We start from the raw sequence: 23,075 nt of genomic DNA, 5'->3' as shown, positions 1-23,075 counted from the left end.
ACAAAGGCAGAGGGTTGCACAAGACATTACGTTTAATGAAATCAATGGTACAACTGAAAACTCAATGACGTGGTGGTCTGTGCTGAGATTCAACAGGGTCTAGGACCATCGGACTAAATGCCCAGGCTGAAAGCTGGAGATAGTGGTATGGTGGCATCCTAAGATGAATGTTCACATGGCAAGCCTGAACCAATTCTCAGACTTCTAATTAGTTCCATGTACTTGGTACTATTTCACACAACTATTTTCTGTTTAAGTTACAGACAGATATTCTATATTATAAGCTACCAAGAATGAGTACCAATAAAAATTGGTGTCAGTACCAGGAGTCATTAGAGGTGCCCCAAATGAGAAGAATGGTAAAATCTGTGGTTGGGTATCTGGTCTACTTAGGATGAAGGCAGTGAAAATTAACCTAGCTCTAAATGAGTCTGGCCTTAAGGTGCAATGTCAAAATAGCCGCTAAAATGATCAGTTGTGGACACCAGCATGAAGTATCCAATGAACTCATAGCTTTGGAGAACAGGCCTCAAAGGCTGTGGAAAAATAAGAACTATAGTGTACTCTAGTGGCGGTCGGTAGGTCTACTTCCAGCGGTGTTTAGACGGGTTAGAAGGCACAGCAAACTCATACTCTTAGACACACAGCACATAAAATTGATGCTTATGGACTTTTGGCCACTGTACTCACACATGGCATATACCACAGTGACATGGTTAAGATAGCTATAAAACAAATGCAAAGTTTGACCTTGCATGTGGAGAACTTAAATTTCCCTTAAATTTACAGGACATTTAAAAGGAAAAAATGAAATATCCTTCTCAATAATTGAAATGAAAAGATTAGAGAAATTTGGAAGATTCTAAATATTGCCAAAACCTTTGGGGCCTCATCACCTAACCCTTCCACGGCAGCTGAATAAGGCTGTTTGGGCCATTTTGAAGACTATAGATCATCTTTCTGAGAGATTTACTATGTAAAGAGAGACCATTAAACCCATCCATATCTCTCTTCATTGACCACAGACATGTACCTAGAGTGGGATTTTAGTGAGTACTAGAGACCAAATATAAAATAAAACTGGGGGGGGGGGGAGTTTTATATGACACCACAAAAATTAATACTTTATTTATTTATATCTATTTAAATCTGGAGATTCTATTTGGGAAATGACTGTCACGTTTTAGAACAACAAGGAAAACTATAAATTCAGATTGTGCTAAAATTATTGATATGTATGCACCTAAAAAGTTTCAGGGGATGGTGTCAGAGCTTAAGACGAGGGATGGTTTTCAATGATTTGTTCCTTGGTTGGTTCCCTGAAGCCTGTTCAAAGCCGGTCCATGTTAAATGAATTTGAATGCCAGATGTCTCTTCATAAAATTTATCTTAAGGAACTCATTAAGCATATATTTATTAAATGTCTACTCTGTGCCCAAACCTCTCCTAGGTGCTGGCAAAACTGCAGTGACTCAAACAATGATCCCTGCCTTCAATTAGCTTGGAATTTTGTAGGTAGAGACAAACAATAAATAGACTCAAAATAAAACACTGAGTAATGATAAACTCCAAAGAGTAAAGTTAAAAACTGGAAAGGGGATAGGGCAGCGACTATCAACAAGTGTGCTGCAAGAATTTTTAAAACATGTAGTACCTATTTGTAAGTCAGGGGCACTAACCTCTCTTCCCTTAGATGGTCAAATAAAAAAATGACAAGTCAACACAATAGCCAGCCAGTGTGAATGAATCAAAATTATACCTATTTTTTTGTCAGATCAGAAGAATATATATTTTTTGGTGTGCTGCAGAATTTTAGTAGTTTATGTGCACCATGAGATGAGAAAGGTTGAAAATCGCTGATTTGTGAGTTCTTGTGGAAAGATTAACTTTATTCTATTCCATCTTAGAAAGAGTAATGCGGAAGTCCCTAAAGCTCTCTCCCCCACTGAAATAACAAAAAAGCAATAACATTTTATATTATTAAAATAGTAGCCCTAGCAGGATTGCTCAGTGGTTAGAGCATCACCCAGCAGACTGAAAGGTCCTGGGTTCCATTCCAGCCAAGGGCACGTACCTCGGTTGCAGACTTGAGGAGCATGCAGAAGGCAAACAATCAATGTGTCTCTCTCACATTGATGTTTCTCTCTCTCTCTCTCTCTCTCTTTCTCTCTCTCTCTCTCTCTCTCTCTCTCTTCCCCTTCTACTCTCTCTGAAAAGCAATGGAAAAAAAATCTCCTCTGAGGATTAAAAAGAAATAGTAAAAGCAATGCCACATTTTTGAGAGAATCACAGAAATCATTGTCACCAAAAGTATCTGAAAGATTTAGGAATTATGATCAGAGCAGGAGATAGGTGGGGCATGGAGCACAGCAGGCAGTGATTTAAACTTAAGTGGTATTTATAATAATGACTGCTATTCCATACACGGCTTCTGAGGAAATGAGAGAAATCTCTGACACATGTTATGCCACATTTTGGGGGGTATTTTTCCCCTCCACAATAACAAAGAACACTAAGCACGTTCACTTGACAGAATACACAGCCCTTTGATGTTCTGTCATGATTTTCTCTAGACTTTATCAAGAGCTCTTGACCGCTTCACCATTCAGGAAGCACTGCTGTCTAGAATGACACTGATTTATAATGTATTCTGGAAAGCAGAAAGTAGAATGCTAAATGTCTGAGTAAAACTGATATACCTGGAGGGTAAGAATAAGCTACATGTTCATACACATATATAAGGAGTGGTCTGAGTGTGTTTTCCGGGAGTACAATGAACTGGGTCAATGGAGTGGAGGCTGCCGGTGGTCCAGCCAGATCCCCATCAGCAGTTAGGTGTCCCGATTCCCAGTGGCTGTGTGGGCTGACTGCTAACAGCTTCTAGGTGTGCCCTACTCCTGAGAAGCTCCCTCATCAGGTGTCAGTCTCCTTAGCATGAGCTGTCACTGGGGTAGCTGAGAACTGCCCTTGATTTGTGCCCAACCCTGGGGGTGGCCCACAACAGCCACTGCCTGCCTAACATGGAGATACACAAGGTGAGCCTCCATGCCTCAGAGGGACACAGGTTTGTGGTGCCATTTACGCTCCAGTCTGAGACTAAACCTCAACTGAAGGCACTCCTTCATTGATCCTGCTTTCCACACTCAATAAATCACTCAAATGAGAATCCTTATCTGAAGCACTATTTTCAGGAAACCACAGGTAAGATAGACAGTCTCCTGGAAATTTTGCCTGCAAAGTAAATAACAACTGCCAATCTTCAACTGCAATTTATGTTGACAGCACTCTATTCGCTAATCCATGACTGCTGGTAAGTATGCTTTAGAAAAACTTTCCCTAAGGTGGCGTGGTTAAAAACACTTTCCAGCTAGCACCTTATTTGACCCTCACAGTATCCCTGAAAAGATGGGAAGGTGAATATTATTGCTTTCACTTTTTGGATGAGGGAATTAAGAGATTGAGGTCCTGAAAGTCTACGTGTCCTGTCTAAGACCACATACAAGGTCAGTGTCAGAATCACGACTAACTTACAGGTTTTCAGTTTCCTAAGCCAAGTATCTTTCGTTCTATATCTGGTTGTCTTCCAGGTTATCATTTACTGCATGAAATCTAACCAGAATACTTTAGTGTACACATCTAAGCACACACATGCACGCACACACACACTGCTGGAGCAGGTCTGCTTATTCACACGGCTAGCCTGCAGGTGAATGTCCTGACTACACAACGATGAACGCCGCAGCTCTGCATGCATTCATATTATAACACCAGCGCTGCCATTCATTTTCTGAATGAGTAACTGAAAACAGTTTCATGTCGCTGCAGTTATCAGCTATCCTGAAAATGTGTGTCTATCTTGAAAAATTTCTCTTGCCAAAGCTTCTTTATTAGGAGTGAAAGTACATGCAATTCTAATCTTCATGGTGATGCTTTAGTGAAAATGCTCATAAATTCAAGTTTTCACAGATGGTTATGTAATTAATTACCTAAGATAGGAAGAGGTGGATAAATCCTTCATTGGTTTGTCTTATATTCCTGAGACTTTTAAGCTAAACTCCTTAGTTTAAATCAATGGAAATGAGAATGCGTCCTCTGGAAGATGTCATTCTAAAGTGGAAAGAAGGAAAAGCACATTTCTTCATCCATTTTCAACTAGTTGGGGGCTTTCCATGTTCAAGAAACCAAGCTATTTTATTTATGATAAATATATGGTTCTTCTCCCAATTATTGAGCCAATAATTGGCTTTCCTTTTGATAAGCCTAAACAAAGTTACTGTGTTTATTGAATATATTTTCAAAAATATTTTCTGAAGAATATGATATATCCACCCAACATCCTACTGCACTATTAGCCTTTCAGGATATGGATGATATAGAACATTCTTCATTTAATCTTTTGAGGCCTATATAAAATTGGCAAACACATGAGGGAACCAGATGTAAGGGTGCTGAGGAATTTTTACTGGGCAGCATGGTTTCTCTAGCAGGCGCAGTATGTAGCCTTCTGCTGCCCATCACTGTACGTTTAGTGGTGCTCTCCGTAGGGCAGCACCCAAAAAGTCATTAAAGTGGTTGTCAACTTTACCTGGCTGTATTTGCCACAGAGGAGTGACAGGCCACATCAAGTCAGCAGAAGTTCGGCATTCATTTCTAAAGATCTGGGCTGAGATCAACATTTTCGATCACTTGTGTGAGTTCCAACTTTGCCTCAGGAGGCTAGACATAGAGTCTATTCTAACATAAATAAGGTACAAATCTCAGTGTTCTCTTTAAAAATATTAAGATCAAGAATACAGAGTCAGCAATAGCCGGAACCATACCTGGTAAAGGAAAGCTGTTTCATTTCATTGTTTCTAGATTTCAAGTTGCCAAGGAATTAAAAACAAGAGAGAATATACGTGTAAGAGAGAGATCTTAGATGTATGTGCACAGTTAGAAATGCATCAAACACTGTCCTGCCTACTTCATCTGTCTCTTATCATTTATTTGGTCAAATTGAAGGTACCAATCATAAATCAAAGTAATTAGTAGCTGTAATATTGTTTCCACAATATAGTGCATATTTTAAAATGCAGAATAGGAGCATTATTTGTCAATAAAATACTGATATTTCAACCACCAATCAGGAATGGAGCTCAAGTGATCAAATCCTTTCAAAGAGGTCAGGTGTGTCTTGGGTGCGTCACCTGAAAATAGAGTTTGCACCATGGTTGCCACTGCTCTTTAGGGAGGGGATGCAAGGAAAACTCACATTTGACCCAGGCACCCATAAGGGCTCTTCCCGGCTAAAACATCACTTCCATTGTCCTCCGCATGTGGAAAGCCACCAACTCCGGGCAGAGCCATGATACTGGGAAGTGATGAGAAGTTCAGCTCACTAGTTGCAGAGACCCTTGGTGTGGGATCCCATAAAGAGAAGAGCCAGGTGACCAGGGGCCCTGAGGAAAGGCGACGGGAACTATTCTCTGACCTCAGGGTAAAGGCTTTTCTCCCTATTAAAGGCCAGACGAGGCTGGGCAGTGTGAGTGAGCTGGCACCAGCTGCAGGCAGCCCTCCAGGCCCTACCCGGGCGAACCTGGCAAAACCAGGCGGAGCGGCCCGAGAGCATCTCTGTGCTGAACACAGGCCGAGCCTGCCAGGGTCGCCTGAGCTGGTGACTTCTCCGCAAACCGCTTGGAGACTCCAGTCTTTCCATCTTTCTACCCTACACCCCTTCGCTTAAAAGCAGCCTGAAACTAGGAGGGAAGAAAAACCAAAACTCACCTACCCTTGCTATGTCTTCTGCTCCAGTGCTTCACGATACTTGCCTTCTAAAATTCTATCCTAGGAAGGCTCATTATTTTCATATGGAGCCAGAGGAAAATATTTAAAGTTAGTGGATAGCTCAAATGACCAGACTGAGGTAAAATTAGGAATAACTTTTTCCAGCTGCTGAAAAATTTACCCAAAATGTGTTCATGTCTCAGCTCTAAAATAATTATGCTTTGTTAAGAAGGATTTAATAGTGATACTCCATTTCGACTTTGTATGATTAAATGTTCCTGATTTTTGTGTCTGCTATTTTTTTAAAATAGCTTTGTTAGTTCTGTGTGCTAATATTTTTTTAACATATGTCTTTATATTATAAATTGAGTTTTATGTGATTTTTGTTTATAAATTATGTATTTTAAATCTGTTGAGTTTCAAATTCACTTGAGTCAGTAAACTATAAATACAATTTAAAGGAAAATAATGCGGTATAGGGGTCTTTCAGGAGCACAGAAAATAAATGCTAAAATATCAATATTATCCTTGTGCTACAGTATTATAGTCTCTTCTCCCCCTCTCCTTCCCTCTCCTTCTTTTAAGTATATAAAGCAAGGAATTGTATTTGAAAAGCTCAGCAGAATGCACAGTGTCCAATAATAGGTAGCTATTTTTATTAAATTCTATTACCCCATGAAGACCCAGAAATTGAACCTAGGAAGGAAGGAAATAACAATTACTGAGAGAATACTAATACAGATACTTCACTTGTTACTTAATTTAATCCCCACAACAGCTCTGCAATAGATGTAATTACTAATTATATAAATGAGAAAACCCAGGTCAGAGAGATTAAATAACTCATCCATTGAGTGTCTTTCACTTGAAAACTCAATATTTTTCCTGCAATTATATCATGCTGAGCTGTTCCTATACACCGTCCAGCTTTGTGCATAGTACATAAAAAGGTTGATATTACAGGCATGTCGACTTGTCCACTGTGAAGAACATTTGGATTATATAGGCTCCCCAGTATCCATTCCCCTTGCTAATAACAACCTTTATTTCCTTTTGAGAAGCTCTCTGTCTCATTAGTGTTAGAAAAAATATATATAATTCCAAAATCAACTTCTCGTTATGGAAGAAAACGAGACGAAACCTCCTCTGCCAGAACCTCTCGGACCCACATAGCCTAAGCTCAGACAATTCTGGGACTTTGAATCTTTAGCTGGGGTTCAAGTTCAGAGTTAAAAGTTGGTTAATCTTCTTGCAGGCAGTGGCTATGAAGCAATTACTCTGATCCCTACTTTCTTATTTTGAACCTCCAGATTTCTTCAGCACTCTCAGCCTCCTATTGATTCCATGTTCACTTTCTCACAACCTACACTCTTAGGCAATCTCTTTATCTTGCTTGCAATTAAGATTCCTAACGAATGTACCTATACTACTGTCACTTGTCAACTTCTATCCCTGTCTCTATTCCTTGAGCGTCAGTACAGTATAATGTCTAACGGCACAAAACTTGGGGACAAACTCCACAGGTTCAAATCCCACCTCTGCTGATTACTAATTTCCTCATTTGAATCTACCTCATAGGGTTGTTTTGAAAATGAAAGCAATTATTTGTAAGGTTCTTAGAACAGAATCTGGCACATATTACACCATATACATGTTGGCTATTATACTTCATTTGTGTTCCTATTGTGAAAAACTTTTAATATTAGTATTTTGAATCCTAAGAAATACTTTTATTATGTTTCTACCTCCCATTTGTCTCCTCCAAAAAGCCTGACACTTCCCAGTTGATGAAAAGACAGGTAAAGGCTAAGCATCTGTCTTGTTGAATAATTTTGACAAATCTCAGAGGGGAGGGGGGTGGGGGTGGGAAGAGATTAACCAAAGAATTTATGCACATATATGCATAATTCTTGGACACAGACAATAATGCAGTACAGGCCTGGTGGGGAGAGAGAGGGGTGGGAGAGGAGGGGTGAGGTGGAGGGGGTCAATGGGGGGAAAAGGGGATATCTGTAATCTGTAATACTTTCAACAATAAAGATAATTTTTTAAAAATGAAAAAAAGAAAGAAAAGAAAGGCAATGCACAAATCTCACAAATGCTGAATTATTTTTTAGCAGTGACCCAGTCCCACCTTCTAATTACTGAGCTGGAATAACATGAATTTGGTGCTCCTCCCACCCCATTAGAATAACGTGTACTTTGTAGGGTCTATTTGGTAACAGTTGTAGGAGATTTTGCTTTCATGAGCAAACCAGCCTGATGTCTGTAATTTCTGCTTCGTAGAGCTTCTACCAGATCATCTTTATCACAGGTGGACTGAACATTCAGTGGATTCCACAGCTATGAACAAATTAAGTCTGTTCCCTGCTCTCTGCACTGGCTGACAGGAAAAAGAACAATCTGACTTTACCATGACCTTCTTGGTTTTTAAAGTTCCCAGGCAGAGTTAGTCAGTACTATATTTGTGACTTTAGCCTTGGGCCTGACATGCTGTGCCCTCTCAGGTGGGCATTGTTGTGTCTTGGGTCAGCAGGCAGCTGTAGCATTAACTCTTAAGAACTACAGAGCATAAATCCTATGTTCTTCCATTTCTATTCTTTTATATCTCGGCTTCTACCCACCACCTCCTCATTGTAAATAGCGATTTCCCTTTTTGTTCCTTCTTCCACTTACCTATGTGTACAGCCTGGATTAGTTTCCCTTTGCATCTGACTTTCCCTTCCCTGCTTTGTTGCTGGTTTATTATTTATTGCCATAAGTGTTCTGTTCATAGGAGCATTGCAGGTTAGGATATATAACATATATAATATTAGGGAAAGAAGCATACTCTAGTCTTCCTTTCCAGTAATCAAGATCGTTTTTCTATAAGGCTCTACTTTAAAACTTTCATAACATATCTTTGGTGTTATTAAGCTACATATTAAATGCCCGTGAATAGGGAAACAGAACTGAGATGGATACAGTTCTTGATTCAGCCCAGCTGAGCTGAGTCAACAGTAAAGCACCTGACAAAGGGCTCCCGCAGCACACAAAGCGTTTCTGTAAATATTTCTTGAAAGAAACAATGGCTAAGGCTTGTCGTTCCTTCTTAGAAACACACGGGCAGGTGGACTATCCAAAGAAGTCGCTAAGCCATTCTAGTGTTTTTTCTCCTAAATTGTATGTTTAACATATTATGTTACCATTGCCAGTAATAATGGACACACAAGATGAGTTGCTAATTGCATGAGAATAACCACTGAGACTGAACAAAGCAAATGGTAGATGTTTACAATATTTATGAACGACAGCCTCTACCTTCATGCTGGAATAACATTTAAAAGGAGAGGGAAACTGCAAGGTGAAGTATCATTTGGCTGCAAGGAAGTAATTTATCATTTTAGTTAAGAATTTAGACTGTCAAACTCGATAAATGAAATGGTCCATTGATAGAACTCCAATCACTGATGCATAGCTTCAATATATAATGCCTAATTAAGTGTACTTGATTGAACTATTTCTATGTAAAGTGTTTGTGTTTTTTATAGAATGCACAGTGAAATTTTTGAAGCGTCTCTAGATTATTTCTGATTACTCATGGAGTTTTTGCTGCAACCACATTTTCCAAAGGAAAAATCATTAAACATTAAATACTTCAGCAAAGTGAACTTTGCCCTTTGAAAGACGGTGTTATGTATGCTATAAATCTTACAGAGATATTGCATCTAAGAGCTTTTCGGGAGATAACAAAGAAGGTATACCTTGGGATACAACATTTATTCCTTTTTGAGCAGTGACCTTTATAGTGCATTTTAAGCATGACCGTTGCCTTTTAAAACTGCTCAGTGTTGCAGACACTTTTCCCGGCCCCGTGTACTGAGCAGGGAGGTAAAAGGAATATTCAGTGTTAACTCATAAACATGGACCATATGGTTTAACTCCTAATGGAATAAATTAGCAGTGATTATAAGCATTTTTATTTTTGAAGAGGTTTTGTATGGTTTTGTTAGGCTCCTTCATGCAAATCCAAGTGTCACAGGCAAGACTGGTTTATCTTTGAATAACCTGACTTATATTTTAAATAGTGTCCTTTTTTATATATGGATTTCTACTCACAAACCTCAGACAAACTGTTCTGACACCCAAGTAGGCCACCCAAGGAAAAAAGACTTTGTGAAAAGAATACCAGGAAAAAAAAACTATGCCATTTATTTTCATTTGCTGTATAACATGAATTCAATTTTATATCCTTAAGGAAGTTCATATAAGGCATGGGTACACTCAGAATAAAAAATTCTGTTAGTGAACCTAATGAGGCTGTCATTGTCCAACCTATGAACAAAATCCCAATAAAGGCTAACATAACTTTGTTATTATTTAGGTATATATCATTCATATCTAATGAAAGTAAGGTCAAAGTTCAAATCCCAGTCATTATACAAATAGTATGTCAAGCCAAATTATTTATATGGTGACATATGGTTCAACTTGAACTTCAACTGTTGCTGAGGATTTCCGAGCCAAATGAGCATTCAGAAGTGCAAATTATATATAAGGCATTTGATTTCACACCTATATAACCTTTGATATAATATCTTATTGATCAAATATATTATAGACTTTTTAGATTTGCTCAAATATAGTATGGGATTTGTAAAACACAATTATAATATTAAATCATTGTGATTTAGATTCTATATATTATGAGGAAAAAGATAAATTAATGTGCAAAAATAAACATGACATTTCACTATATAGGCACTCAGTGTGGAATCAAGGGGTGAACAGGAAAAAGTCAAAATGTCCAAATTAAATCTAGTTGCTACTTATTAGCTTCCTTGTTGTCCACTGGTCATTTATTCTGAGCCCTAGGTCAGATAAAAGTAAAAATAAAAAGCATAATGTTACCTACCACAAAGTGCAGTTAAGATTAAATAGGACAATATATATGAAGTAAGAATGTTTGACATATAGCAGTTTCTCAAATATTTATTTTACTTAAATTATTTTGGAATTATCCTTCTTATATGAAGTTCAAGTGATTGTTTCCATAAGGTAGGATATCCACAGCTTTTTTTTTTTTTGTCACTAGAAATGTGAGGTCTCTTTGCCCTGTATGCCAACCAAATAAGCTTATCCAAATAAATTCAATTCTCTTAGATTAAAAAAAAATCTTTTTTAACAGAAAGCAATATATTCTCATACCTGTGATCCAGTATATTAAAGTTCCAGCTAAATAATGTTATAAGGCAGTGTGTGTTTTTTTTCCACTTGAAAAATGTCTTGCTATGTACAGATCTCAAACTCAGGCAAATAATAGTCTTTGCAATGTGGAACACAAAATATTAGCAAGTCACTGCAAGGAAGTACACAGAGCAGTCTGAATGAGAAGGCAAGAAAAATCAATGAAGTCTAGCTCCTGGAGGTAATGCTATAAGCTATCATACTTAACCACTTTAATATTTCTTTATTGACTCATTGGATTGGGTTTGTTCTGCACTATATTTCTGGCAGAAAGTCACATTTTTTCAGACCACCAATAATTATTCTAAAATGCTTAAATATGGAGAAGGACTTCCAGAGTAGAACCCTGGTGCCCCCAATTCGACCTCTCCCAAGAACCAAGCCACAGCAACCTGAATGTGCCATTCCTTTGCACATTCTCTGGATCAGTTTCTCCTCCTGACAGCTGTGATTTTCTAAAATTTGTCCCAGGGGACCATTGCTGCCTGTTCCTGCAGTCTATCCCCTGAAGAGCTGTCTCAGGTGTACTCTCCTGTGCACCCAGCATAAGGTTCAGAGGCGCTCAAAGACCTGTGTCATCCTGTTTCCCTCCATTTGATTCCCAGGGTGGAGGACTCTAAAGATGACAGTAGAGTAGGTGAATTTTACATGGAAATATAACTAAATTAAAGAACAATCACCCTGAATAACCAAGTAAAGACTAGCTGAAGAGGAGGCTTAAAACAAAGGATTTATAGGAGAAGCCACATAGAGATTGCACCAGAACAGCAGTTCTCATGCTGTGGTCTGGGTTGAGCCTCACAGTCAGCCAGCCTGTTCGATCCTATGCACAAACAAGCCAACAGCAATCAAGACTCAATTACAACAGGAGGGCCCACATAAACCACATAAGGAACATTCCTAGAACACCCAACTCAGGAGATAGGGAGACTGTGTGACTGGGTCCCACAAGACACCTACTACATAAGGCCACCACCCAAAGACTGGGAGTCATAGCAGATCTATTGAATACATGGGAACAAATACAAAGAGGTAGCCAAAATAGGGAGAAAAAGAAACAGTCTCCAAATGAAAGAACAGGAGGAAAATCCAGGAAAAAAAAATAAATGAAATGAAGACAAGCAATTTATCAGATAGAGAATTCAAAGTAATGGTTATAAGGATGCTCAAGCAACTTAGGGAGAACTACAACAGCATAAAAAGCGACATAGAAACCATAAAAAAGAACCAGTCAGAAATGAAGGACACCATATCTGATATCAAGAATACACTGGAAGAAATAAAAAGTAGGTTTGATGAAGCAGAGGATCAAATCTGTGATTTTGAAGACAAGATAGAAAAGAAACACCCAACTAGAGCAGCAAAAAGAAAACAGAATTTTAAAAAATGAGGATAGTTTAAAGGAACTTTGGGGCAACATGAAGTGCAACAACATCTGCATCATAGTGGTACCAGAAGGAAAAGAGAGTAAGGAATTGAGAACCTATTTGAAGAAGTAATGACAGAAAATTTCCCTAAACTGGCAAAGGGAAAAGACACTCAAGCCCAGTAAGTGCACAGAGCCTCAAACAAGGTGAATCCAAAGAGGCCTATATCAAGACACATCATAATTAAAATGTCAAAAATTAAAGACAAAGAGAGAATCTTAAAAGCAGCAAGATAAAAGCAATTAATTACCTACAAGGGAGTTCCCATAAGATTGTCAGCTGATTTCTCAATAGAAGCATTTCAGGCCAGAAGGCACTGGCATGAAATATTCAAAGTGGTGAAAAGCAAGTACCTACAAGCCAAACTACTTTACTAGCAAGGCTGTCATTTAAAATTGAAGGAGAAATAAAGAGCTCCCCAGACAAGAAAAAGCTAAAGGAGTTTGTAGCCACCAAACCAGTAGTACAAGAAATGTTAAAGGGCCTGCTTTAAGGAGTAGAGGAAGAAAAAACAAACAAATGAACGAATGAACAAAAACAATTCTATAATAAAAAGAAAGAAACAGAAGAGCAGAGTTAAAAGAATAAAATGGCAATAAATATGTACCTACTAATTATCACAGCTAACATTGTACTCAATGGGAAAAAGCTAAAAATGTTTCCCTTAAGATGAGGAACATGACAGGGATGTCTATTTTCACCACTCTTATTCAAAGTAGTCCTGGAAGTCCTGGCCAGAGCAATCACACAAGAAGAAGAAATAAAAGGCATCCAAATTGAAAAGAAGGAAGTGAAACTTATTATTTGCTGATGACATGATATTTTACATAGAAAACCCTAAAGACTCCTACAAAAAGCTACTAGATCTAATAAACAAATTCAGCAAAGTAGCAGGATAGAGAATTAATGTTCAGAAATCAGTAGAATTTCTATACACCAGTAATGAACTGTCAGAAAGAGAAATTAAGGAAACAATCCCATTTACTATTGCAATAACATAAAATAAGGTAAGTAGGAAAGAATTTAACCAAGGAGGTAAAAGATCTGTACTCAGAAAACTATGAAGAAAGAAATTGAGGAAGATGCAAAGAAGTGAAAGCATACACCATGTTCATGGATAGGAATAATTAACATCATTAAAATGCCCATACTACTCAAAGCAATCCATAGATTCAACACAATTCCTAGCAAGATGCCAATGGCATATTTCACAGAACTAGAACAAATATTCCAAAAAATGTATATGGAACCAAAAAGACCCTGTATCGCCACAGCAATCTTGAGAAAGAAGAACAAAGTTGGAGGGATGACAATATCTGATATCAAACTATACTACAGGCATATAGATCAATAGAACAGAACAGAGAGCCTAGAAATCAACCCACGGCTATATAGTCAATTGATATTTGGAAAAGAAGGCAAGATCATACAATGGAGTACAGACAGTTTCTTCAATGAATGGTGTTTGGAAAATTAGACAGGTACATGCAAAAAATGATACTAGAGCACCAACTTACACCATACACAAGAATAAACTCAAAAAGGATAAAATACTTAAATGTAAATTGCAAAGCCATAAAATTTCTAGAAGAAAACAGGCAGTAAAATCTTAGCCATCTCTTGTAGCACTATTTTTGCCTATATTCTCCTAGGACAAGGGAAACACACACACACACACACACACACACACAAATAACCAAAGAGAACTACATCAAAATAAAAAGCTTCTGCACAGCAAAAGAAACCATCGACAAAATGCAAAGGAAACCCTCTGTATGGGAGAACATATTTGCCAATGATACATCTGATAAGAGGTTCATTTTCAAAAAATATAAAGAACTTACACAACTCAACAGCAGGAAGACAGACAATCCAATTAAAAAATGGGCAAAGGACCTGAATAGATACTTCTCCAAAGAGGACATACAGATGGCCAATAGACATTAAAAAATGCTCAAGGTCACTAATCATCAGAGAGATGCAAATTAAAACCACAATGAGGTATCACCTCACACCTGCTAGAATGGCTACTACCATCAATAAGTCAACAAACAACAGTTTCTGGTGATGACGTGGAGAAAAGGGAATCTTGGTACACTGTTGGTGTGAATGGAGACTAATGTAGCCACTGTTTTTAAAAAAAAAACCATATGGAGTGACCTCAAAAAAAAATTTTTTTTTTGAACTATCTTTGACCCAGTGATCCCACTTCTAGGAATATATCCTAAGAATCCCAAAATACCAATTCAAAAGACTACATATGTTCATAGCAGCATTATTTACAATAGCCAAGATCTGGAAACAGCACAAGTTCCCATTAGTAGATGAGTGTATAAAAAAGCTGTGGGACATTTACACAATAGAATACCAGGAGGCTGTGTAAAAGAAGGATCTCTTACCTTTTCTGACAGCATGACCTTTTCTGACCTGATGATTATTATGTTAAGTGAAATAGGCCAGTCAGAGAAAGACAAATACCATGTGATCTCACTTATATGTGGAATGCAATAAACAAAACAAACTGAAGAACAAAATAAAAACAGAGGCATTGATAGATGGAACAGACGGAGAGCTGTCGGAGGGGAGAGAGGTGTGGGGGACTGGATAGAAGAAGGTGAAGACATTAGTCAAAGAACATGCATGCATAAGCCACAGACACAGACAACAGTGTGGTGATGGACAGCGGGAAGGGGTGCCCGGCCTTGATGGAGGTGGGCAAAAGGTGGGGGAAAGGGACATTTTATAGTATTAACAATAAAAACAAAGAAAATAAATAAATAAAATAACATGTTTAGATATGAAGAGCTCTTGTCTTGAGCTATGTTAGAAATATACCTGAATCTCTTGTTATATCAAGTAGGACTCAACAAAGCCAAGAATGCTTTGCTCTGTGTGCAAGCCAAACCCACGGGCCATAATTCTTCTGCGCCTTAGGAAACAGGACAGCGCAACAGAACCAATCTAAATAAGGTTTAAGCAAGGAATGAGCACCAATTTCACTGATGTCATGAGGCCTGGTTTAGTCACTGGTGAGTTTCATAGAACTCCAGATATACTGTTATTTACATAGTCTATTTCCATCTTCAGAAGATATTTTAGGTAATATGGAGAGCATAAAACAAAGCCCGTTTTTAAGGAGTTTTAATCTAGTTATATAACGAACACATTTAGGAAAAGTGAAGCTAAAATTCAAAAAAAGAAAATGGGAAAAGTGACTTTGTAATCTAATGATTAATCATCTAAGAATGTTATTTATATATTCAACAAAAATATGAATGTCTACATTTTGCTAGGCAGTTTGCACAATAATAATAAAAAAACCCAGCAGACTGTTTTACTGATTTTTGCTAGAGACTAGAAATAATTTCTCCACTATATTTAGATGCTAAAACTGTATCTAAATAGGATCTATACACTTAAAAATATGTAAGAAGGGAAGGTGTGTTGTGGACAAATAAATTAATGAAATGGAACAGAGATTTATGAATAAATGGCAATGGTAATTTATACTAGCTTCAGTGTGTGGAATGATTATACTGAGGGCTAACACTTACCAAGTACTATGTCTCAGGCATTCACCTGGGTGCTTTACCATGAATTAATTTATTCCACATAATAATTCACTGAGGTAGGTGCTATTTTCCCTTGTTTTTACCATTGAGGAAACAGATACAAACATGTGAAATAACTTCCTTAGGTTAAACACTTTATAAATACCATAGTTGGGATTTTCAATTCAGGGAACTGGGCATCAGAGCTGAGTCATAGCCACCAGGTATATGAATTTCCTCTCCAAGAAATACAGTGTTTCAGAAGAGGTTTCTACTTCATTGAATTCAATATACTTTTAAACTATAAGAGAAAAATACTGCTTCATTTGGTTTATTGTCTAGTACGCTTTGATGATTAATTCACTCGATACTCTCTTTCATGTTCCCACACCAGTAACCACAGTACACACCTCAAATTAGATGTGGCACACAGAGCTAAAGCTTGTATTAGTTCAGATCATCTGTCTTCATAAAACATTATCACAGTAAAAGTGGAGGAAATTGAGTGAGCGATGCAGCTGCTGGGGAATGTGGAGGAGGGGAGGGGAATGAATAAAAGCACAGAAAAAGAGACAAAACAATTTGAGCTGTGAAATGGCCAGAGCATAATTAGTGCTAGAATCTTTAAAAAAGGTTAACAGCAAGAACTTTATCTACCTTCTTTAAACTTTCTATCAATAACTCTGACCTATGCAAATATATAAAAATATTGTTCTAGGCACATATACATATATATGTACTTTTTATTGTAAATTTAAACAGTTTTTTCTACCCACTCTATTTTCTTCTGTAGTATCATGAGAGAAGGCAGGCATGATAGAGTCATAGACACCTTTAGTGATAATACATCCCAGGGAAGAACTCCAAGTCAACAGAAATATACAGGCCATCCATCATCAGAGCACTGGGAGGCTTAGGGTCCACTTAATCTGTGAAGATTCCAGATAGACCTGGTTAAGGGTCTAGTCTCTTTTTAGCCATATTGGTCCAGATTATGCCAGGGGATTATCACCGGTACTTCTGAAACTGCTGTAATTAACTCGTTATTAATAGCAGGAAAGGAGCAAAGGGAAGGCCAGACATTATAGGCATGTTCCCTGCAAAACACTAGGGGAGGGAACCACATAGGGAAGATAGACGCATGCCCAGTAAAGTTGAGGTGACATAGGGAAGGTACTTGTATGTCCATCACACCTGGAGACACAGATGGTTGTCCAGAATGGGCGTGGCCAGAGCAAGGGTGTAAAGATTTGCCTTGTGCAGTTCTTGTGCTCTTGGGGACTCTTGCTGCTCCTTTGGTTCTCTTGCATTCTCCTGTGTGGTCCACGCCATGCAGAGCCCACACGCAATGGACTAATGGACTGCAGCTACCCGGCTGCTGAACTGGGCCCAGCTCCAACATGGAAAGGAAACTCTGGACACTGGCTCTGATTTTAGCTCTACTGAAACGCCAGCTACACTTCTTCTATGACTGGACTGGACTAAGGGAAATGGGACTTTGGAAACCCAGGGGTATAATTCCACAGAAATAAAGCTTCTGCCATAACTCATCCTCCCAAGCAAGTCTCAGAAAATCCTTTTTCTCAGGATATCCTAAGAACCCCACCCCAGCAGCAGCCAGGGGAGATGAGGCCCGGTCTCTTCTGTTAACACTTCTAGACATTGCCTTGTCACGAAACATTGCTTTCAAATGCCCCTCCAGTGCTTATAAAGGCCTTCTGTTCACCCTTCCTTCTTCCCTATCACTGAATAGGACATAGGGGGAAGGCAGGTAGAGAGGATTACTATTTTTCTTTTTTTATTAACAATATATTTTTCTTTAAAGCTCTGTATGCATTAGTGTAAACTGAAATGCCTGCTGGAAGAAAATGAGTAACTACAGCCCACCTCCAATTTGCTCAGAAGCCCTCTGTAACCAGTGCCTTGAGGGTGGGAGCGGAGCGGTTAGTGGCATCTGTGCGTGAAGCAGCAACGCGGCGGCGCTTTGCAGTTCCACAGATGGAGGGACATGTGTGTGGGGGATGAATCAAAGTTCACAATAACGCCTCCACCACATTTTTACAGAGGCACTGAAAAAGAGAGCAGGCACACTGCAAAATATATTTGCCATAAGCATATGTGAGGATGGGACGACAGGCAACGGGAGTGTTTGCTTTTATACGTGACAAACAAGAAACAAGCGCTAGGAGAGATCCAGTTCTGACGTGACAGCGTCAGGAATGCCACAGGCCCACTCCCAGCTACATCGGTGAAAACTGTTTAAAAAACAACTTGGTAAAGTCTTTGGAAATGCCAGTGTGGTTTTATAGGAAGTGAATAAATATTTATTCAAGTAAATCTACTGAAAGTTGGTAAGAACTGCCAGAATCTGCGACATTTAAACTAAGACCCATACCCTTCTCCCCCCTTCCCAGAGAGCAAGACAAAAACTCCTCTTGGACTGGTAAAGCCAGGAATTCAGGGTTGGATTCCTCATCGCCAAGATGCCATCTGGAAGGCTACCTTCCCAGGACGACAGGGGGTCAGCATTTCTCAGCCTGCTTGCAGCTGTGACTGAGGCTGTGCTCTGACTGTACGGCTGAAAGATGAAGACTACCTTCTCCCACTCAAACCACCCCCCACTTGTTAGACGGATGCTCACCAAAGGCAGGACGCTGCGGAGAATCCTGGGGACCCAAACATCCCTGCTCCATCTAGTGGGGGAGCATTTCGAAACCAAGAGAGGCAAGTTGAGAAGACCTGAAGCCCATGTATCCACCAAGGCTCAGCTCCTAGAGAGGGGACACCACTCAGGGAAAAGCACGGGGCTGTCCATATCCCCAACTCCAGAAACGTGGCTCGGAGGTTTTAGTCTAGGAGAAAAGTAGGATGTAGAACAGAGAGCTCTACCCAGAAGACTTGACTTCATTTACCATGTGGTGTAAAATTCAAGCCTAAGACATTTTCCATAATATGGAAGTTGTGATGAAAGCAGCAGGGAGGCAAATGGAGAGATCCTTTGTAGTAGAGGTTAAGCTAATTTTCCAGAGGTGGGGAGGGGGACACCTCCGGGACTATTCTTTAAAGGAGATGAACTTATGCTGATTACTCTGAAGCAATTTGTGCTCCAGGGCATTGCTGAAACCAGTAGAGTAATAGCCTGCAATTAGTTTAACAGCTGCGTGGGGTTAGGAAAATACAAACTCAGAGAAAGCCCCACCAAACCCACCTCAATCCAAGGGTCACTGGAAATACCCAGGGCTATGCCCTATGAGAAGCACTATCAGAAGCTGCTTAACAATATTGAACCTGCTCAATATCCCATTACAGCTCTCCTGTTATTTAGGTCTTCTTTAGTTTCTCTCAGCATGGCTTAACATGATTTTTATTTTTAAAACTTCAGTAAGGCTGTATTAGATAATAATACTAAGTACACACATTCGTTGTACACTGAATCTTGAGCACATAGCAAAGTGTTTTGCTCATATTAGCCAAATAATATATATTTGTTGGCTGATCTAAGTACTAACAGATATTGAGTGCTTACCGAGTGCCTCAAACGGGACACTGCATTACCACATTTAATCCTCAGGAATATAATATTTTGTAGGTAATTATTGTATTGAAGGTATAAATAATACACTATTTGGCATGAAATAGGTCTCACTCTGCTCTTTCCTTTCCATAAAAGTGAACAAAATATGTGCCTCTGTTTGAAGGGGTTTTCAGAAATACCTATTTGACAGGAAATGTATTCACTGAGCATGAAGAAGGAAATGGGTGGGAATTCTTGTTTGTTCTCAGCGGCTTTTCTGAAGAAAACCACTCTTCATATCTGTTTGATACTAAAAATTGAAAATGCTGTAGAGATAAATGTCATTTTTGATGTAAAGTTTATGGTTATCATTCTTTTATAGTCTGAATACTTATATTGAAATAGCAAAATCTGACAGAATAATCCTTAAAGTTTAACAAATTGTAGCTCCATTTTTCAGGAAAAAAATATTTAAAGTAAAATCAATTAGTACACTTGCCTTTATAGCTTAAGGAAGCTCCATTTTTAAATGTAATATACTAAACATGTTAGTGGTAGCAACAAAATATTTTGTACATAATTCATGTTTATATTAAACTTCAGTTTGCTGACTAAAGTTATATAACAAGCCCTTTAAAAATAGCTTTAAAATATCATTAATTTCCAATTTTTGAAAATATTCTCAAATAACATTTTCTTCCCTGACTGAAAAATGTACTTTTCTTTTTTGTTCTTTTCTTTCCATTCATCTATTAATTGAGACAAAGAAATTAACACTGTTTAATGACACTACAGAAATATGAAAAGGACCCTGTTTTTTAAACCAGACTATTTGGTTTTAAATCGCAGCTGTGCAAATTTTTAGCTATTTGGACTTTGTGGGGTATTTGAACATTAATACTAACTTGTAGTTTGTTGTGAAAACAAAAGATAAAAGTGAATTCATTTAGTGAATGTTCAGGAAAATGTATCTGCTATTATTCTAAGAATAATTCCAAAATACACTCTCTTGCATTTTTTATGTTTCTAGAAACAAAGATGTTTTTCCTACAGACAGTGTGTGCAGGGCACTTAGGAATAAAATAGTATGAATTATCACTATTATACATTAAAACAGAGTTCTTAGACATATCACTTTTCTAATTTTTCCTATATGCCAGCTTACTCTATGCATTTCTAAACGATACTTCTCCTTTCCCTTTGGTCGATTATTCCACCAACGTCCATCTTTTACTTCCTTTTTGTCATTCAAACTATTCCTAAAAATCTACAACCTGCACAGGATACACAGAAGAAAAGGAAGCTATCTGTTAATGCATTTCCCACCTCCTTTGTAAAGAAAATCACTCAGATCCAGATTTGACAGTTATGTTCTTCCTTGCAGTTTGATTTGATCTTTTAGAGTATCTCTAAGGGTATCATTTGATAAAATAATATTATGAGAAGCTAGAAGCTCATTCTGCTTTTAACCTTTGAGATTGTAAATTTGGAGGAGGCTATGTAGTTCTGTGGTGTCAACTATACTCGTAATCAATTTCATCATGGAGAGCACTACTTTGTACTTAGTCTGGGGAAAAACCTCAATTGTTACCATCAAGGAATTCACTTTGACATAGTAAAAAATTAACATAATTTAGGATGCATGCCACTACTTGATAACACACTGTGGGCTAGGGAAGAATGAAGTGATGTTCCAAAAAAACCCACCTTTTACCAATGTTCTCCATAATACTTTCTATCCGTACCTTTCTGTTTGATTCTTTGAAATCCTGAATCCATTGTTCCTTCAAACAGAAGTTCATCAATATAGTGTTAACTATTTACTCTTTTTACGTTATTCTGAGATGTGGTAGAGTCTACTTACTAAAGATGATGATAATGATGATCTTGTGATGATATTTTAATTAATCACTATTAAGCTTAGTCCATTTTTATTATTTGAGAATAAAACAACACATTTCTATAAAAAATAATCATATTTAACAAATGTTAAACCACAGCATGCTAAGGACATCAGAACATTCCATTCAAAGCCAGGTGCCCTGAGCACTAGAGGATATGAAATGGACAATTTAGTTCTTAAAACAAGAACTTTTATAAATATAATAATTAATGAGAACACTACCTATAAAAACCAAAATTAAGTTAGCATATCAAAATTTTGAAATGTATTCCAAAAAACTTTTCAGCATTTTTTTCCTTTAAAGACATGCATCAAAACATTTGCCGAACCCAGCCGGGCGTGGCTCAGCGGTTGAGCATCAACCTAGGATCCAGGCGATCAGGGTTCAATTCCCGGTCAGGGCACATGCCCGGGTTGTGGGCTCGATCAATGACTCTCCTCTCATCATTGATGTTTCTATCTCTTTCTCTCCCTCTCCCTTCCTCTCTTTGAAATCAATAAAGATATATTTAAAAAAAAAACAAGGAAAAAAAACACATTTGCCGACAATACGATGGATAATATATCATAATATAGAGAAAAGCAAAAGAAATATATATATAAACAGTAAAAGATCACATACTAGAAGAAATGTACACAGAGCCAATTCTGAGTCTATATATCAGGTAACTGCAGGGACAGCTGAATGCAGCTGTGACAGATCTCAGCATTCTGAAGAGGAACATTGCTCAAAGGTAATAATGAAACAAGAAAGGGTCGAGTAAATAAGAGAGATTCTTATTTTAGTCAAAAACCCTCTCCTGTCAGCATTTCATTTGAGGGTCTGGGCTATTTTAATAAAACTTTGTTAGTGTTAACGACTTGGCCCTCTGATAACATTTTTTGTGGAATCTCTTAGGCCTGGATAAAATTTTAAAAAACTGTCAGCCCTATATCAAGGTTATTTGCGGTGGGTTATAGTCTCCTAAATGGCTGGGAAATGCTCTTTCACTGATTGTATAAATCCCAAGTCAGACATTTCAAACAAATAACATTTAAGGACCCTCAGAGGCTTTGAGCCTAACTTGAACATTAATTTTTTCCTTAACAAAGAGATATGTAGGGCAACATTAACAAGTGGTGTTGTCTTAACAAATCTATTTAATTAAAATCATTGTGTTAGGGCACAGTTACATAAAAATCTGTTCAGCTCTTCTGGAGACATATACTGAACAAAGAAAAGAGTGATAAAATTCCCTTTATAAAATACATAGAGTACCTTAAAGACATTATTGAGCTCAGATTTGACAAATTTTGTTCTAGCTTTCAAATGTTTTAAGATAAAAAATAATAGCTCAGTGAATTTAATGCAACCTCTCAGTCTAAGACATAACAGTGAATGATTGTAAGTGTATGTTTGTTGGTATGCATGTCTGTGTGAATTTTCATGATTGAATATGCTCTTAAATTTTCTACACATGATTTTGATTATAGGGCAACTAGTTACGTAAGTTATTCAATGTCTTAGATAATCTGTTGAGTGTATACAATTCCGTTTATGATTTTGTGTAGGTTAATCATTCTTCCCAAGTATCATTTGTCCTGTAAGTCTGAATAACTGTAGTAAACTTACCAACACATAAAATACTAATGGTACTCATGAATATTAACACCCATTTTTATTTATTTATGAGCAAAATGATTTGTATTAA

This window comes from Miniopterus natalensis, chromosome 11 (assembly GCF_054644295.1).
Source record: "Miniopterus natalensis isolate mMinNat1 chromosome 11, mMinNat1.hap1, whole genome shotgun sequence".
Lineage (NCBI taxonomy): Eukaryota > Metazoa > Chordata > Mammalia > Chiroptera > Miniopteridae > Miniopterus > Miniopterus natalensis.
This window is presented reverse-complemented; position numbering follows the sequence as displayed.